The sequence below is a fragment of the Hyperolius riggenbachi genome, chromosome 7 (assembly GCF_040937935.1).
Source record: "Hyperolius riggenbachi isolate aHypRig1 chromosome 7, aHypRig1.pri, whole genome shotgun sequence".
NCBI classification, from domain to species: Eukaryota; Metazoa; Chordata; class Amphibia; order Anura; family Hyperoliidae; genus Hyperolius; species Hyperolius riggenbachi.
In genome coordinates, this window is record NC_090652.1 from 260,151,651 (window position 1) to 260,168,198 (window position 16,548).

The 16,548-nt window shown below is 47.8% G+C and overlaps 1 protein-coding gene across 4 annotated transcripts in view; it reads right to left on the reverse strand.

The window, feature by feature from the left end:
- The window catches only part of XIRP2 (xin actin binding repeat containing 2), a 686,858-nt gene that overhangs the window by 242,714 nt on the left and 427,596 nt on the right, over window positions 1–16,548 (reverse strand). The window lies entirely within an intron of this gene.

Here is a 16,548-nt window from a genome sequence, read left to right on the forward strand (position 1 = left end):
ATTTGCATCTGAATTGAATGCGAAGTGTGCAGAAAATCTATTTAGGTGCTGCGCACTGAGCTGGTGGTCATTTCAGATGCAGCCTTAGTGGTATGCGTTGGCGTTCTCCTCGCTGTTAAAAAAAAGTGCTTAATGTTTACAAAAATGATGTATAAATGTTTTAGCCTGTGTTTGCCCATTGTAAAATCTTTTCTCTCCCTGATTTACATTCTGACATTTGTTTAAAGGGAAGAAATATGGCAGCCTCCATAGCCCCCTTGCTACAGTTGTCCTTTAAAGGTAAATAAATATAGTACTCTCCATATCTTCTCGCTTCAAGTGCCCTTTAAATTTAGTTTCATTGTTAAACCACTGTCTGTGTGTGGAGCTTACTGGCATCTATGAAAAATGTCACCGTAACAAGAACAAAATATAGACATCATATTCCAATATTTGCATCTTCACTACTCTGCTGTTTTTAGAAAGCAATATGTATTGTGTCAGCTCCCATACAATTCAATCATCCTTGAAGGCTCGCTATCCAGCCTCTGTCTCTCAGGAGAAGAATTCCGTGCAACCAGATGCAGGCACTAAAAAACTCAATATTACTGCTGTTTTCCAATTGCTGAGAGGCTGGTCTGCTAGATTTCCCACTGCATTCTGGAACTTGTAAGGCTCCCTGCACACTGCAAATCTGTTTTCTGATTCAGTTTCTGATTCCGATTTTTAATTCCGATTTTCCCTGAATACATTTAAAACAGGTCAAAAAACGCAGCATGCAGTAAAGATTAAAAATTGGAATTGGAATCGGAGGTAAAAACCGATTAAAAAGCGGAATTGGAATCGGAAATGCATGCAGTGTGCAAGAGGCCTAATTCAGTTTAGGAATGGATTTGCACTTTTCTTAATTGTAGTACTGTTCTACAAATTCATGCTAAACAAACTCATCTTGAATGTAACATGCTATTATGTGTCAGGGCTTCATAACTTTATAAGAATTATAGTCCACAAAGGATATCCCTCTATTTCTCTATACTCCTTTTACCTCTCTTCTAAATCACAGGTGTCAAGGCCCGTGGGTCAGATGTTGCCCTCCTTAATATTTTATGCGAATAGGGTCCCCTCGCTGGATCCAAATATCTCTCCCCCCCCCCCGTGTTGCTGGTAAAGCACACGCACCTACACACGGAAGCAGAAAATTTGTGATCCTGGGGCAAATGGACTAATTTTGGGCGGGGAGCTAATGCAAAATATCGGCTATTGGGCGCTAAAAGCAGAAATTTGTGTGCATGACAAATAGCGGGCATCAGGCCCATACAACAGAAATTTTAAGTTTTAAATTTTTTTTGAAATTCTTCTTGAGAATTGTCATTTTGTAAATTATCATTTTAACATTTATTGTTTTTATAAATGTATTGTTTTTGTGTTTACGTTATTTATGGTGGAGGAGGGGGGTTTTTGTGAGAATCCGCTCAGCTGCCTGCACAGGCAGGCAGCCTTTTGACCATGGTTTAGGTTTGCTTGCTGCAGGACTCTGGAAAGGAGACCTTCTGTCCGTTGTGCAGCTTGTGTTGCTGAGGGATTTGCATACATTAGTCATGCAAATCCGTTACCTGCCTTCTTTTGATGACTGGCACTATAAAAGCATTCTGCTCCCAGAATGCTTTGCTGGACATTTCCCTTCCATGGTCTGTTCCTGATGGACACTGCTGGAGTGTCAGCCATTGCTATCTAGTATAGTTAATTCCTGGGGGTTGCTTTAGGCTCCCCTTCTAGCCCAGTCAGGTTGTATTGTTTGTATTGCCTGTTCTGTCTGTCTGTGGGGTGCTAACCAGAGCAGCGGTTGCTACTGGTAGGCCCTTCTGTTCTGTTATTATCTTCTCTGGATCGCACTAGTCTCTTTGCGCTAGTGCTGTGGATCCTTCTGTTCTGTCTTCTGGGATCGCGCTAGCCACTTTTCGCTAGCGCTGGGGATCCTTCTGTTCTGTCTTCTGGGATTGCACTAGCTACTTTTCGCTAGCGCTGGGTATCCTTCTGTTCTGTCTTCTGGGATCGCGCTAGCCACTTTTCGCTAGCGCTGGGGATCCTTCTGTTCTGCTACTCTGTCTCCTGGGATCGCGCTAGCTACTTTTCGCTAGCGCTGGGGATCCTTCTGTTCTGTCTTCTGGGATCGCGCTAGCCACTTTTCGCTAGCGCTGGGGATCCTTCTGTCGCTTGTCCCTGTTTTCGTGTGTCTGTCTTGTCTGCTGCGCTTGCTGGAGGCTCGGTGAGGTAACCGTTAAGCAAGCGCTCGCGTCCTCTGTTTCATGTTTGTCTGTTAATGGTTAGTTAGGCGTGCTTGTCTCTATTGTGCTTATCACGTGGAGACCGCGCATAACCGCGTGCACTGTTGCGAATGAGTGCGGTGTTCGCGGTTAGCTAGCGTTTGTTATTTTCCGTATTTCCTTATTGTATTATTTGCTGTGCCTTTGCTACTCTCGTGCTCCGCCTTGCTGTACCTTGTGTCACGTCTGGCGATCGCACCTCTCGCGATCGCGTTCCTGCTTCTTATCTGCTGTGGTGTGTGCACAGTCGCGGGTTGGCGACTAATTTTATGCACACACACACACAATCTGTCTCTGTGCTCACTTTCAATCGCTTCTCTTGCGATTGCGTTTCTTCCCTTCGTACAATTCCTGTCTGGCGTGTGTGGTAGGGCAGAGGAGCTGTTCCTCTGCACTCCACAGCTCCACCTGCCGACAGGAATTTCCCTCTGCAGGTGCATAGCACCTACCCTGGGTGTCCTCAATTATACGCTTGTGGAGGAAATCCGCCGCGTCAGCGCACGTCTAGTGCGCTGACCACGGAGACGATTCCGCAATCGTTACAGTTTTAAGATAAGGTATCAGAAAGGGGGTTTTTAGGGTTAGGCATCAGTAAGTGGGGTGTTAGGGTTAGGTGTCAGAAAGGGGGCTCTTAGGGTTAGACGACAGGAGAGGGGGGGGGGGGGGTCTTAGGGTTAGGCATCAGGAAGTGGTATTTAGGGTTAGGTATCAAGAAGGGGGCTCTTAGGGTTACACGACAGGAAGGGGGGTGTTAAGGTTAGGCATCAAGAGGGAAGGTTTTAGGGTTAGGCCTCAGGAAGGGGGGCTTTTAAGGTTAGGCATCAGAGGGGGGAGGGTTCTGTGTGAGAGTAGGGTTGGGTTTAGTTGAAGTAAAATATCAGTAATATATACCAGTGTTTTACTATCGTCATTACCACTGTAAATATATTTCCGTATTCATTTGATGCCCAATGTACAACGGTATTTATTGTCTACACTTATTTTATCTTTACCCCTCTCCCTTTTAATATTGTTATTTTACCATATATATTAGTCCAAAGGTGGCCACACACCATACACATTTTTAAATATCTGTTCAATTTAAGAATTGTAAACAATTTTTCTAACTGATTGTAACATTTAAAAAATCTGACCAATGTACCACACACCTATATTCAATTTTCCTCCAATTATGATAAAACTGATTGGAAACTCTAAGAAAATTGCTAGGGTGTGTATATTAATAAATTGACACACACCATACAATCTTTAAAAATATGGAAGAGAAATATCTGGCATTCCGGATCGATATAAATAAAAAAAAAACTGAAAATCCGATCAGATTTTTCAGTCAAATGAAAAAAAAAGCATTCAATTTTTTCGCAAGATATGATCGTTTTTATCGAATTGCTGTAAAATCGGATCATTTTATTGTATTGTGTGTTGCCACCTTAACATAGATATTCATGAAAAAAACATTGTTATATATAATATTTTTAAATTTTGGCTTCACCCGGAACCCTTTTAACACCTTTATTTTAACATATTTATTATTCTAATGGAGAAAAATATGAAGAAACGATAAAAAATTGTAATAATCGATACCTTGAAATTTTTGGCTTCTGCGTGGGGTGCAGCAAAGAGCACGTGTCTGTCAGAAAGATTAGAGGCAGGGGCGTAACAATAGGGGCTGCAAGGGATGCAGCCTCTCTGGGCCCCCCCTCCCTCACCTTGGGCTTTCCCATTAGCGCTTCCTCCTCCAGCATTAACTAGCAGCAGCAGTGGCAGTGTAAGGGAACATGGACTTACTTCCACGTTCCACGCCGGAGATTCCTCTCTGTATCAGCGTCCAATGACGCTACTTCCTGATACACAGGAAGTAGCATCATCGGGCGCTGTTACAGAGAAGCACCTCCAGCGTGGAACACAGAAATAAGTCTGCGTACCCTTTACACTGCCGCTGCTGTTGCTAGTTAATGCCGGAGGAGGAAGTGCTGATGGGGGAGCCCAAGGTGAGGGAGCGGGGAGTGGCCCCCCTCCCCGCCGCTGTATGTGGGCATCGCTCCCCCTTCATGCACTGCGTCCCATCCTGGCTATACTGTTGGCACTTATGCCTGGCTATACTGGGGGCACCTATATCTAGCTATACCGGGGGTACCCATGCCTGGCTATACTGGAGGCACCCATGCCTAGCTATACTGTGGGCACCTATACCTAGCTATACTGAGGGCACCCAAGCCTGGCTAATGGCTATACTGTGGGTACTCATGCCTGGCTGTACTGTGGGCACCCATGCCTAGCTGTACTGAGGGCTAGAGATGGCCCGAACGGATTGCATGTGAACTTATTCGCGCGAACATCAGTGGTTCGCATTTGCGTCGAATTGCGAACTTTATGCGAGTTCGACCCGCCCCCTATACTACATCATTGGGCTAAACTTTGACCCTGTACATCACAGTCAGCAGACACATGGTAGACAATCAGGCTACACTCCCTCCTGGAGCCCCCCCCCCCCCCCTATAAAAGGCAGCTGCGTCGGCCATGATATCACTCTGTGTGCTGCGTAGTTAGTGAGAGAAGGGAGAGAGTTGCTGCAGAGATTAGGGAAAGCTTAGTTAGGCTGTTGTTAGGCTTGTTAGCTTGCTCCTTGCTGATACTTATTGCTAAAAAGCACCACACAACAGCTATTTTGAGAGCTAATGTTGTTCTTGTGATCTGTTGTTTTTTTTTGTGTGTGTCCCACTGACACTTGCATATACAGCCCATACAGCACATTTGTAATACCAGTCCGACCGTGCATACCTGTTCATGTTCACTGCACCTGCGTGACCGCACGCAGTGTTATATACCAGCAGTCACTGCATAACTGTTCACTGCACCTGTGTGTGTGACAGCTGCACATTGTATTGATACCAGTCACTGCATACCTGTTCACTGCACCTGTGTGACAGCACTCAGTTTTATATACCAGTCACTGCATAACTGTTCACTGCACCTATGTGTGTGACAGCTGCACATTGTATTGATACCAGTCGCTGCATACCTGTTTACTGCACCTGCATGACAGCCTGCAGTTTTATATACCAGTCACTGCATACCTGTTCACGGTAGCTGTGTGTGTGACAGCTGCACATTTGTAATACCAGTCCATGCATACCTGTTCAAGTTCACTGCACCTGCGTGACAGCACGCAGTGTTATATACCATTCACTGCATAACTGTTCACTGCACCTGTGTGTGTGACAGCTGCACATTGTATTAGTCAAGTCAGTGCATACCTTTCACTTCATCCCCCCCAATATGGACAAAACAACAGGCAGAGGCAGAGCCAGAGGCAGGCCACCCGGCAGGTCTGTTCGAGGTCGTGCTGACGTGATTTTGTGCGGCCCTGGACCAAAGTACAGTGCTCAGAAGATCATCAACTCCCAAGATTGTCAGGACGTAGTTGACTATTTAACACAGAACACCTCATCTATCGCAGCCACCAGCGCTACTACAAGCACTACATCTGCTACATTTGACACTTCGCAGGAGTTATTTGGTGGGGAATTAACGGATTCACATACATTATTGTTACAACAAGATGAAGGCGTTACGCAAGTTACATCACCTCATATGTCTGAGTTAGGCGTCACGATGGACGTAGGGTGTGAGGAGGAGGATGAAGTACCTGCTGTTGGTGCAGTTTTGGAGGTGTCTGATACAAGCGAAGCTGTGGAGGATGATTATGATGATGATTATGATGATACTGTCATGGATGTCACGTGGGTTCCCAATAGAGGAGATGAACAGGGGGACAGTTCAGAGGGGGAGTCAGAGAGGAGTAGGAGGAGACGAGTTCCTGAAACAAGCAGGGGGAGCTCGTTGTCAGAAACAGCTTGTGGCATTGTCCAGCGGCATGTATCACCACCTATGGAAAGCCAGCCAACATGCCCTTCAACGTCAGCTGCTGACGCCACCATAGTGCCATCACCTTAGGGCTCAGCGGTGTGGAACTTTTTTTGTGTGTCTGCCTCAGTTGAGAGCAATGCCATCTTTACTCTCTGCCACCAAAAATTGAGCCGTGGAAAGGCCAAGAGCCGCGTAGGGACAACTGCCTTACGAAGGCACATGACGCAAAAGCACAAACTGCAATGGGAAGACCACCTGAGGAAAAGCAATACACAAAAGCAAAGCCACCCTTCTTCTCCTCTTCCTCCTCCATCAGGTGCATTATCTTCAGCCACTTTATCCTTTGTACCTTCACAGCCACCCTCCTCCACTCCGCCTCTCACCTTGAGCGGTTCCTGCTCCTCTGCCCACAGCAGCAGACAGGTGTCCATGAAGGAAATCTTTGAGTGGAAGAAGCCAATGTCTGCCAGTCACCCCCTTGCTCGGCGTCTGACAGCTGGCTTGGTGGAACTGTTAGCTCGCCAGCTGTTACCATACCAGCTGGTGGACTCTGAGGCCTTCCGAAAATTTAGGGCGATTGGGACACCTCAGTGGAACATACCAGGTCGCAATTATTTCTTAAAAAAAGGGGATACCTAAACTGTACCATGAAGTTAAAAGGCAAGTGGTGTCATCTCTGGCACACAGCGTTTGGTCAAGGGTCCATCTGACCATGAATGCCTGGTCTACAAAGCACGGTCAGGGCAGGTACAGTACTACTTACACAGCCCATTGGGTCAACCTGGTGACCGCTGGCAAGCAGGGAGTATGTGGCTGTGCAGCGGACCTAGTTGTGACACCTCCACGGCTTGCAGGCCGGCCTGCTGCCACCTCCTCTCCTTCTCCTCCTACTCCTCCTGCTACATCCTCTTCGCTGTCATCCTCCTCCTCCTCGGCTTAGTGGCAGTGCTACTCTACTGGTGCTGCGATCTCCTCTCCAGCTACACAGACCCAGCTTCCCAGGGCCTATGCTGCATGCCAGATATGACGGTGTCACGCCATCTTAGACATGTCTTGCCTCAAAGCCGAGAGTCACACTGGAGCAGCTCTCCTGGCTGCTCTGAACAAACAGGTGGATCAGTGGCTGACCCTTGTCACTAACTGGAGTTTGGCTACATGGTGTGTAACAATGGCAGCAATCTCATTTCGGCTTTGAATTTGGGAAAGCTGACACATGTACCCTGCATGGCACATGTGCTGAATCTAATAATTCAGAGATTTGTGTGTAAGGACCCAGGCTTACAGGACGTCCTGAAGCAGTCCAGGAAGGTGTGTGGGCATTTCAGGTGGTCCTACACGGCCATGGCATGCTTGGCCGATATTCAGCGGAGAAACAACTTGCCGGTGAGGGGCTTGATTTGCGATAGCCCGACTCGCTGGAATTCAACACTCCTGATGTTTAACCGCCTGCTACAACAGGAGACTGCTGTCAACCAGTATCTGTACAACTACAGTAAAAGTACATGCTCTGGGGATATGGGGTTGTTCTGGCCGAAGTACTGGGCACTCATGCGAAATGCCTGCAGGCTCATGCGGCCGTTTGAGGAGGTGACAAACATGGTGAGTCACAGTAAAGGCGCCATCAGCGACTTGATCCCATATGCTTTCTTCCTGGAGCATGGCGTGCATAGAGTGGTGGATCAAGCTGTGGAGGAGCATTAACAGGAACGGGAAAAGGAGGAAGAGTTGTGGGATAAATTATCAGCAGAACCAGATGTTTCCTCAACACCTGCGGCAGCACAGAGGAGGGGGGAGGAGGAGGAAGAGTCGTGTGGGGAAGAGGAGTCAGATGAGGAAGGTGTTTTTTTTGTTTTTTTTTTGAGGAGGAGGCGGAAGAACAACCGCAGCAGGCGTCGCAGGGGGCTTGTGCTGCTCAACTTTCCCATGGTATTGTTCGTTGCTGGGGGGAGGAGGAGAACTAACCTGACATCACTGAGGAAGAGCAAGAGGAGATGGATAGTACGTCTGCTTCCAAATTTGTGCAGATGGCGGCTTTCATGCAGTCCAGCCTGTTGAGGTACTCCCGTATGAAAAAACTCAAGGGGAATGACCATTACTGGGTGGCAACACTACTAGACCCTTGGTATAAACACAAAGTGGCGGAGATGTTTCCAAATCACCAGAAGGCAGAAAGGATGCAGCACTTGCAGAACAAGCTGGCAACTATGCTTTACAGTGCATTTAAGGGTGATGTCACAGCACAACGGAATAAAGGTGCCACTGCCAGTAATCTTCCTCCTCCTCGCATGTCCACGCAGGCATGGACAGGATGCTCTAGCGATCTCATGGTGATGTCGGACATGCAGACATTCTTTAGTCCAACGTCTCGCCTTAGCCCTTCCGGATCCACTCTCCACCAACACCTCGACCGGCAGGTAGCCGACTACCTGGCCTTAACTGCAGATGTAGACACTCTGAGCAGCGATGAACCCCAGGACTACTGGGTGCGCAGGCTTGACCTGTGGCCAGAGTTGTCACAATTTGCCATCCAACTTCTGTCTTGCCCTGCCTCAAGCGTCCTGTCAGAAAGGACCTTCAGCGCAGCTGGAGGCATTGTCACTGAGATGAGAAGTGAGAAGAGAAGTCTCCTAGGTCAAAAAAGTGTTCAGTACCTCACCTTTATCAAAATGAATGAGGCATGGATCCCGGAGGGCTACTGCCCCCCCCGAAGACTAAGTCAGTCCCCACACACAGCATCTCTGCCTGCATGCCATGTGACTGCCTACCCCAAAACTAAGCCGGTCCCCACACAGCATCTCTGCCTGCAGGCCGCTTGACTGCCTTCTCCGCCACCATCAACAGGGTCCAGGACTCCAGGTGGATTCCTGAATTTTTAAGGCCGCTGTTAGCAGCGGCCGCTAACAAAAACAATAACAATTTTTCCTGGTGCGTGTACATGCCAGCTTAATTTTTCTGGCTGCAGTGCGGCTGCAACAACAAAACAAAAGGCATATACATGTGTCAATTTCTCTTCGTGATCGTTACCTTGCCGTGGTGAAGGGTCTTGCGTATCACAATGAAGCAATGACCGCCGGCTATATGAAAGTGTTGGGGGGCACACCCAAGATAATAAGGTTGTGCATCATTGTGGACAGACCAAATTCGATCAGCTGGACAGTCACTGTTGTTCTGTCATTGAGCTACCTCAGCCCAGCGACAATATAGGCTTGAAAACCGTTATCGCCTGCACTCTCGCCATGGTGCGCACCAGTCCAGCACGGCCGTCACTACACAAACAGCTGTTTGCGGTGCATTACACAGTAGTTTGGTCTGTCAGTGTGATTGATGTATACACATGCAAGATGTTTTAAAGCACTTTATTCCTCCAATTTAGCATGCAATGTGAATTCTGCCCTTAAAATGCTGCTGTGCGTCAAATCCTGATTTTTCCCCGGGACTTTTGGCGTGTATCCCACTCTGCCATGTCCCCCTCCAGGTGTAAGACTCCTTGAAACATCTTTTCCATCACTTTTCTGGCCAGAATTAATGTTTGAAGTTTTGAAAGTTCGCCTGCCCATTGAAGTCTATGGTGGTTTGCGAAGTTCGCGCAAACCAAACTTTTTCAGAAGTTCGCGTTTGAGGTTTGCAAACCTAAAATCAGAGGTTCGAGCCATCTCTACTGAGGGCACCTATACCTAGTTATAATGATGGTAACCATACCTGGCTTTACTGGGGGCACCCATACCTAGCTGTACTGAGGGAACCTATACCTAGCTATACTGAGGGTACTCATGCCTGGCTTTACTGGGGGCACCCATGCCTGGCTAAACTGTGGGCACCTATACCTGGCTATACTGAGGGCACCTATACCTAGCTATACCTGAGGGCACCTATACCTCACCGGCGTAACTACCGGGGATGCGACCCCATCAGCCGCAGGGGGCCCAGGGCCGCTCTGGGGCACGCCAGCCGTGTTTGGTGGGAGCGCTGCTGCCCGCCCGATTCTGGGACCCCCCAGCCAGGTGCTGAACTGGCCATGGCGTCTAATAGATACCGCGGCAGATCATTACCCGAATCCCTACAGCCCGCAGTCTCCCAGGAGGCAGAGCAGGGCTATGGCAAGATGGCTGCTGAAGCCCTGTACTGGAGACTATTTGTGTCTCCAGTACAGGGCTTCGGGCGCCATCTTGCCATAGCCGTGCACTCTGCCTGTCAGCGCGGGAGATTTGCTTCAAGAGGATCGTCAGGGGAGCTGCGCGCCAGAGACCGGGAGAGGAGACTTCTGCCAGGGGAGTGAATTGTTTTTTTCTTTTTTACAGGTGGATTTTATTCTGGTGACTGCTGCCCAGTGTGCGATTTTCTGGTGACTGCTGCCCGCATTGCGATTTTCTGGTGACTGCTGCCCACTGTACGATTTTCTGGTGAACGCTGCCCACATTGAGATTTTCTGGTGACTGCTGCCCACTGTATGATTTTCTGGTGACTGCTGCCCACATTGATATTTTCTGGTGACTGCTGCCCACATTGCGATTTTTTGGTGACTGCTGCCCACATTGCGATTTTCTGGTGACTGCTGCCCACTGTACGATTTTCTAGTGAACGCTGGCCACATTGAGATTTACTGGTGACTGCTGCCCACATTGAGATTTTCTTGTGACTGCTGCCCACATTAAGAGTTTCTTGTGACTGCTGCCCACATTGAGATTTTCTGGTGACTGCTGCCCACTGTACGATTTTCTGGTGAATGCTGCTCACTGTAAGATTTTCTGGTGAACGCTGCTCACATTGCGATTTTCTGGTACGACATTGTGATTATTTTATGGTGAAATGCTGCCCACTTTACAATTATTTTATGGTGAAATGCTGCCCACTTTACAATTATTTTATGGTGAAATGCTGCCCACTTTACGATTATTTTATGGTGAAATGCTGCACACTTTACGATTATTTTATGGTGAAATGCTGCCCACTTTACGATTAATTTCTGGTGAAATGCTGCCCACTTTACGATTAATTTCTGGTAAAATGCGGCCCACTTTACGATTATTTTCTGGTGAAATGCTGCCCACTTTACAATTAATTTCTGGTGCATTACGATTATTTTATGGTGAAACGCTGCCCCATTACAGTTATTTTATAGTGAAATGCTGCCCCATTACGATTATTTGGCACCTATGGAGCGGGGGGGCCCATCCAAATTTTCGCAGGGGGGGTCCAGTGATTTCTAGTTACGCCCCTGCTATACCTGGCTATACTAGGGGTGGGCACCTATAACTGGGGTGGAGAGTAGGGGGGCCCTGTGATTTCTAGTTACGCCCCTGATTAGAGGAGACCCAAACTCACAAGGATTTTATCATATTTCTTAATAAGAAAATACACTAATTTGAAACAAAAAGGAAGGTTCGTGTGATGGCTGAACCGAGGGAGTGATCTAAGTCTTTGCACCACATATCAACTGAGAATACTGAAAGTGAAAAGGCATCTGCGTTTTGTGATCTCGGGGTGTATTTACTAAATGTCATTAAAGGATACCCGAGGTGACATGTGACATGATGAGATAGACATGTGTATGTACAGTGCCTAGCACACAAATGACTATGCTGTGTTCTGTTTTTTCTTTCTCTGCCTGAAAGAGTTAAACAACAGGTATGTAAGTAGCTGACTCAGTCCTGACAGGAAGTGACTACAGTGTGACCCTCATTGGTAAGAAATTCCAAATAAAAAATAGATTTTAGCTCTGGCATACTTCAATGAATAACAAGAAAGTCAAACACAAAACAGTAAAACAGTTACAATTTAAAAAGTAGATTTAAACTTAAAATAAAACTGTGGAAGATCTTAAAAAGTAATTTTTAGGATAAGATAGATAGATAGATAGATACAATCGTTTATTTCATTCGTTTATTTTCACCTCGGGTGTCCTTTAAAATTGCTTCACGCGTGGAGCTTACAGTGTTGCACTGCATTTCCATCACAAATTTACCTTCCTGTCCAACCTGGTATTTTGATCAATTTAGGCCAGAAATCAACTGAAATTATGATTGGTAGACCATGTTAGGAAATCGATACTCTACAGATTCGATCATAGTGAAAATCACATAGTGTATGGGCACCTTTAGGTTTGTTGCCACTGCAAAATACAAAGCCTACACACATTTTTTTAATGTACTTGCTATGTGATTTTTAGTGCATTTGCAATGTCCCATGCAATGGAATAAATTAATGGTCACATGAATGGTGCAAAAACGCCATTGCACAAAAAATGCAGCATGCAGTATGTTTACAATTTCACATCACACCAGTGGGAGCAAAATACTGTGACTTACATGAAAAAATGAGTGTCCTTACAAACGGCAAAATGTGGACACAATTGTGTATAGTGGGAACATGTCCTTATAAATACATAACACATATACCTTTTGTTTGTACATTTCTCGCTGGTTTGGGGAGATAATGAGTGTGTAATCTATCAGTGGCTGAGCTGGCAGACACATTCCCTAATCTGTCACTGTCCAATGTAAAACATTTTTCTTATCTCAGAAACTTAAAGTCGAAAACTGTCTGCTTAGTGTCAAAAAAGGTTTTTATAGGTAATGTGCGTACATAATGTGCGTACACAGAGGCGGGACAAGGTCCTTCAGCACCCAAGGCTGAGACAGCAAAGTGCGCCCCTCCATCCCTCCCACCCCAGCCTTAACACACTGATTGCTATTAGACTAATAGGTGCCCCAGGGCCCCCAACCTCCCCAACACCTTAATCTCTAGTTATCTGGCTTGCAGTCACTGCTATGTATCCCCTTTTCTTATTTCTTTCTGCTTAAAACACAATTGGGAATGAGAGCTGAATGAATTGTGCGCCCCCTCCTACACTGCGCCCTGAGGCTGGAGCCTCTCCAGCCTCTGCCTCGGCCCGGCCCTGTGCGTACATATTAAAAGGGTGCCTGGAAATTTAAATGTGCCCAGGAAAGCCGATAGTAGAATATTGGCAAATTTATTTAAGTGTAAAGAACGATCGTAAAATACATCCCACCTGATGCTTAATCCTACACCACATACACCCTACCTGAAGCCTAACCCTAACCACCCCAACACACAAACACCCTACTAGACGCCTAACCACCACCACACACACACACACACACACACACACACACACGCACACGCACACGCACACACACACACACTCACACAAACACCCTACCTGACGCCTAATCCTAACCACCCCCAACACACAAACACCCTACCTGACACCTAATCCTAATCTGTCCCAACACACACAAACACCCTACCTGATGCCTAACCCCCCCCCCCCAACACACAAACACCCTACCCAACGCCTAACCACCCCCAACACACAACCACCCTACCTGACGCCTAACCCTAACCACCCCACCACCCACACACAAACACCCTACCTGAAGCCTAACCCTAACCACACCCCCAGCACACAAACACCCTGCCTGAAGCCTAACCCTAACCACTGCCCCCCACTCCCCGCACATACAAACACTCAAACACCCTACCTGACGCTTAACCCTACACACCCCTAACACACAAAAACCCTACCTGACACCTAATCCTAATCAGTCCCAACACACACAAACACCCTACCTGATGCTTAACCCTAACCCCCCCAACACTCAAACACCCTAGCTGATGCCTAACCCTAACCACCCCCAACACACACACAAACACCCAACCTGATGCCTAACCCTAACCACCCTCCAACACATAAACACCCTACCTAATGCCTAACCACCCCCAACACACACATAAACCCCCTACCTGATCCTTAAAGGGGAACTGAAGTAAGAGGTATACGGAGGCTGCCATATTTATTTCCTTTTAATCAATACCAGTTGCCTGGCAGCCCTGCTGGTCTATTTCTCTACAGTAGTATCTGAATAACACCAGAAACAAGCATGCAGCTAGTCTTGTCAGATCTGACTTTAAAGTCTTAAACACTTGATCTGCTGCATGCTTGTTCAGGGGCTATGGCTAATAGTATTAGAGGCAGAGGATCAGCAGGGCTGCCAGGCAACTGGTATTGCTTAAAAGGAAATAAACATGGCAGCCTCCATATACCTCTCTCTTCAGTTCCCCTTTAACCAAATCCCCAATGCCTAACCTCAACCACCGCCCCCACTCCATGCCCCAGGGGATGATGACGCAAGACTGCGAAACCAGTTGGGAAGGTAACAGGCGGCACCATTGTCTATTGATCTACGATTGACCATTACATGCGTGCTAATCTTCCGGGGTTCCCAGTTTATGGGTCCCATATGTAAATTATTGTTCGTATATCGACTGCCTTTTGATGAAATTTTATCTAAATAAACGGGTTACGCTTAGATATTGCCGTTTTTGTTTTCTTATGTAAATTCTTGAAACTTAAGGTGGCCATACACTGGCCCGATTCGCGGCCGTTTCGACAGCAGATTCGATCCTGGGATCGAATCTGCTGCCAATCGTTCGCGGTAAACGCACCCGCCGATCCGATTTCCTCCCGAAATCGGATCGGTCCGTCGATCGCGCCGTGCGGGAAATTACCCTCGATCGCCCGCGGGTAGGGAGCGCGTTGCTAGCGGCGGCCGATCCGATCAGGTTTACATTACCTGAAGCTGGCTCCCGGGCATCTTCTCCGCGCTGCACGGCTCTGTTCCGGCTCCATCCCGGCGCTTCCTGTGTCTCTCCGTGACCAGGAAGTTCAAGTAGAGGGCGCTCTATTTAAACGTCCTGGTCACGGAGTGACACAGGAAGCGCCGGGTTGGAGCCGGTACAGAGCCGTGCAGCGCGGAGAAGATGCCCGGGAGCCAGCATCAGGTAATGTATACGGGGGGGGGGGACAGGCGGCAGGAGTAGCTCAACAGATTGTGATCGGTTTCAGGCTGAAATCGATTCACAATCTGTTTGCAGTAAAGGCAGCCATACGATCCCTCTCTGATCAGATTCGATCAAAGAGGGATCTGTCAGTTGGTCGATCTAATGGCAAATCGACCAGTGTATGGCTACCTTTAACCTCCATACGGATGTCCATTGGATCTTCATGACGTCTGATGTTCCCTGGACGTTAGCTGTGACCTGAGCCATTTTACAACCTTATAGTGTGGGTTGTTGGGAGCTGGTAAGCCTTTTCTTGTTTGATGTTTGGCGGATACCTACCTCTGAGCATTTGATGTATTGTGGTGAAGAATTTATCATTCCCTACATACAATGACTTTTTAAACCTGCGCTGACTTTTGATGTAATCTAGTGAATATTGCAGCCCAATTAACCATCTGATTCCACAACTTTATCGTATCAGATAAAAACTGGTGCTGCAACAAGCATGCCTGATCAACAATTCCACTGAATTTTGGGCTGAAACCAGGGTGTGTGTGTGTGTGTGTGTGTGTGTGGGGGGGGGGGTATTGAGGGGAATGTCGGGCCATCGTGTTCAACCAAGTGCACGGTGGAAACGGTGTGCAATACTGCAATCGCCAACAATGAAATAGACCCCAGCCTCTGTCCCCCAAAATGTGCTACTGACTCCACCCCCCCCCCCCATTGTAAATCTCACCTGCTCCAGCTGCATGGACTGCCGGTCTGCTCTGCTCTCTCACCAAGTGCCGGCAGGCGTGTACATGCGACACCTCACACGTGCCATGCGGTTTATGCGCCACATGGTGGTGCTCGGGGAAGACAGCAGAAGACACAGGCAATTGATGCAGCTGGAGAGGGTGTGATAACAATGCCCGGCATCAACGTTTGTGGGGCAGCCAGGCGGATGGAATCAGCGGCGTCATGAGGCCAATTCAGAGGCGTAGCTATGGTTGGGCAAGGGGGGACATATTTCCCTGGGCGCAGCACTGTGAGGGCACTCAGCACAGTTGCTGCACCCCCACCTGCGTGAGAGGCGGCTCACTGGCTGCCTGAAGTTGCCCATGTTCCTCTCCCACCCTCTGCAGAGGACTGCAGAAGCATTAACAGCAGCAGAAAAATCGGGCACATCTGGCTAACTATGGGGGGAACATCTGTGTATCTAAATGGGGGAAAGGGGGACCTATCTGGCTATCTATAGGCGGGGGGGGGGGGCATTTGGCTATATAAAGTGGGGCAGATTTGGCTATTTAAAGAGGGGCACCTCAGGCTATCTCTATGGGGGAAGGGCGCACATTTAACTATCTAAACAGGGGAAGAGAGGCACATATGGCTATACATATACAGCATTTGACTCCATCCATGACCACAACAACATTCTGATGCGTGGCCACCCCATTTTGTCCAGGGGAAAAAGGGGCAAAAACGGTCTATGTCCCCAGGTGCTGAAAACCCTAGCTACGCCTCTGGGGCAATTCCCGAGAGATTTCATGCTGAAATTGATAGGGAACCGCCAGAAAGAGGAGAAGACAATCTG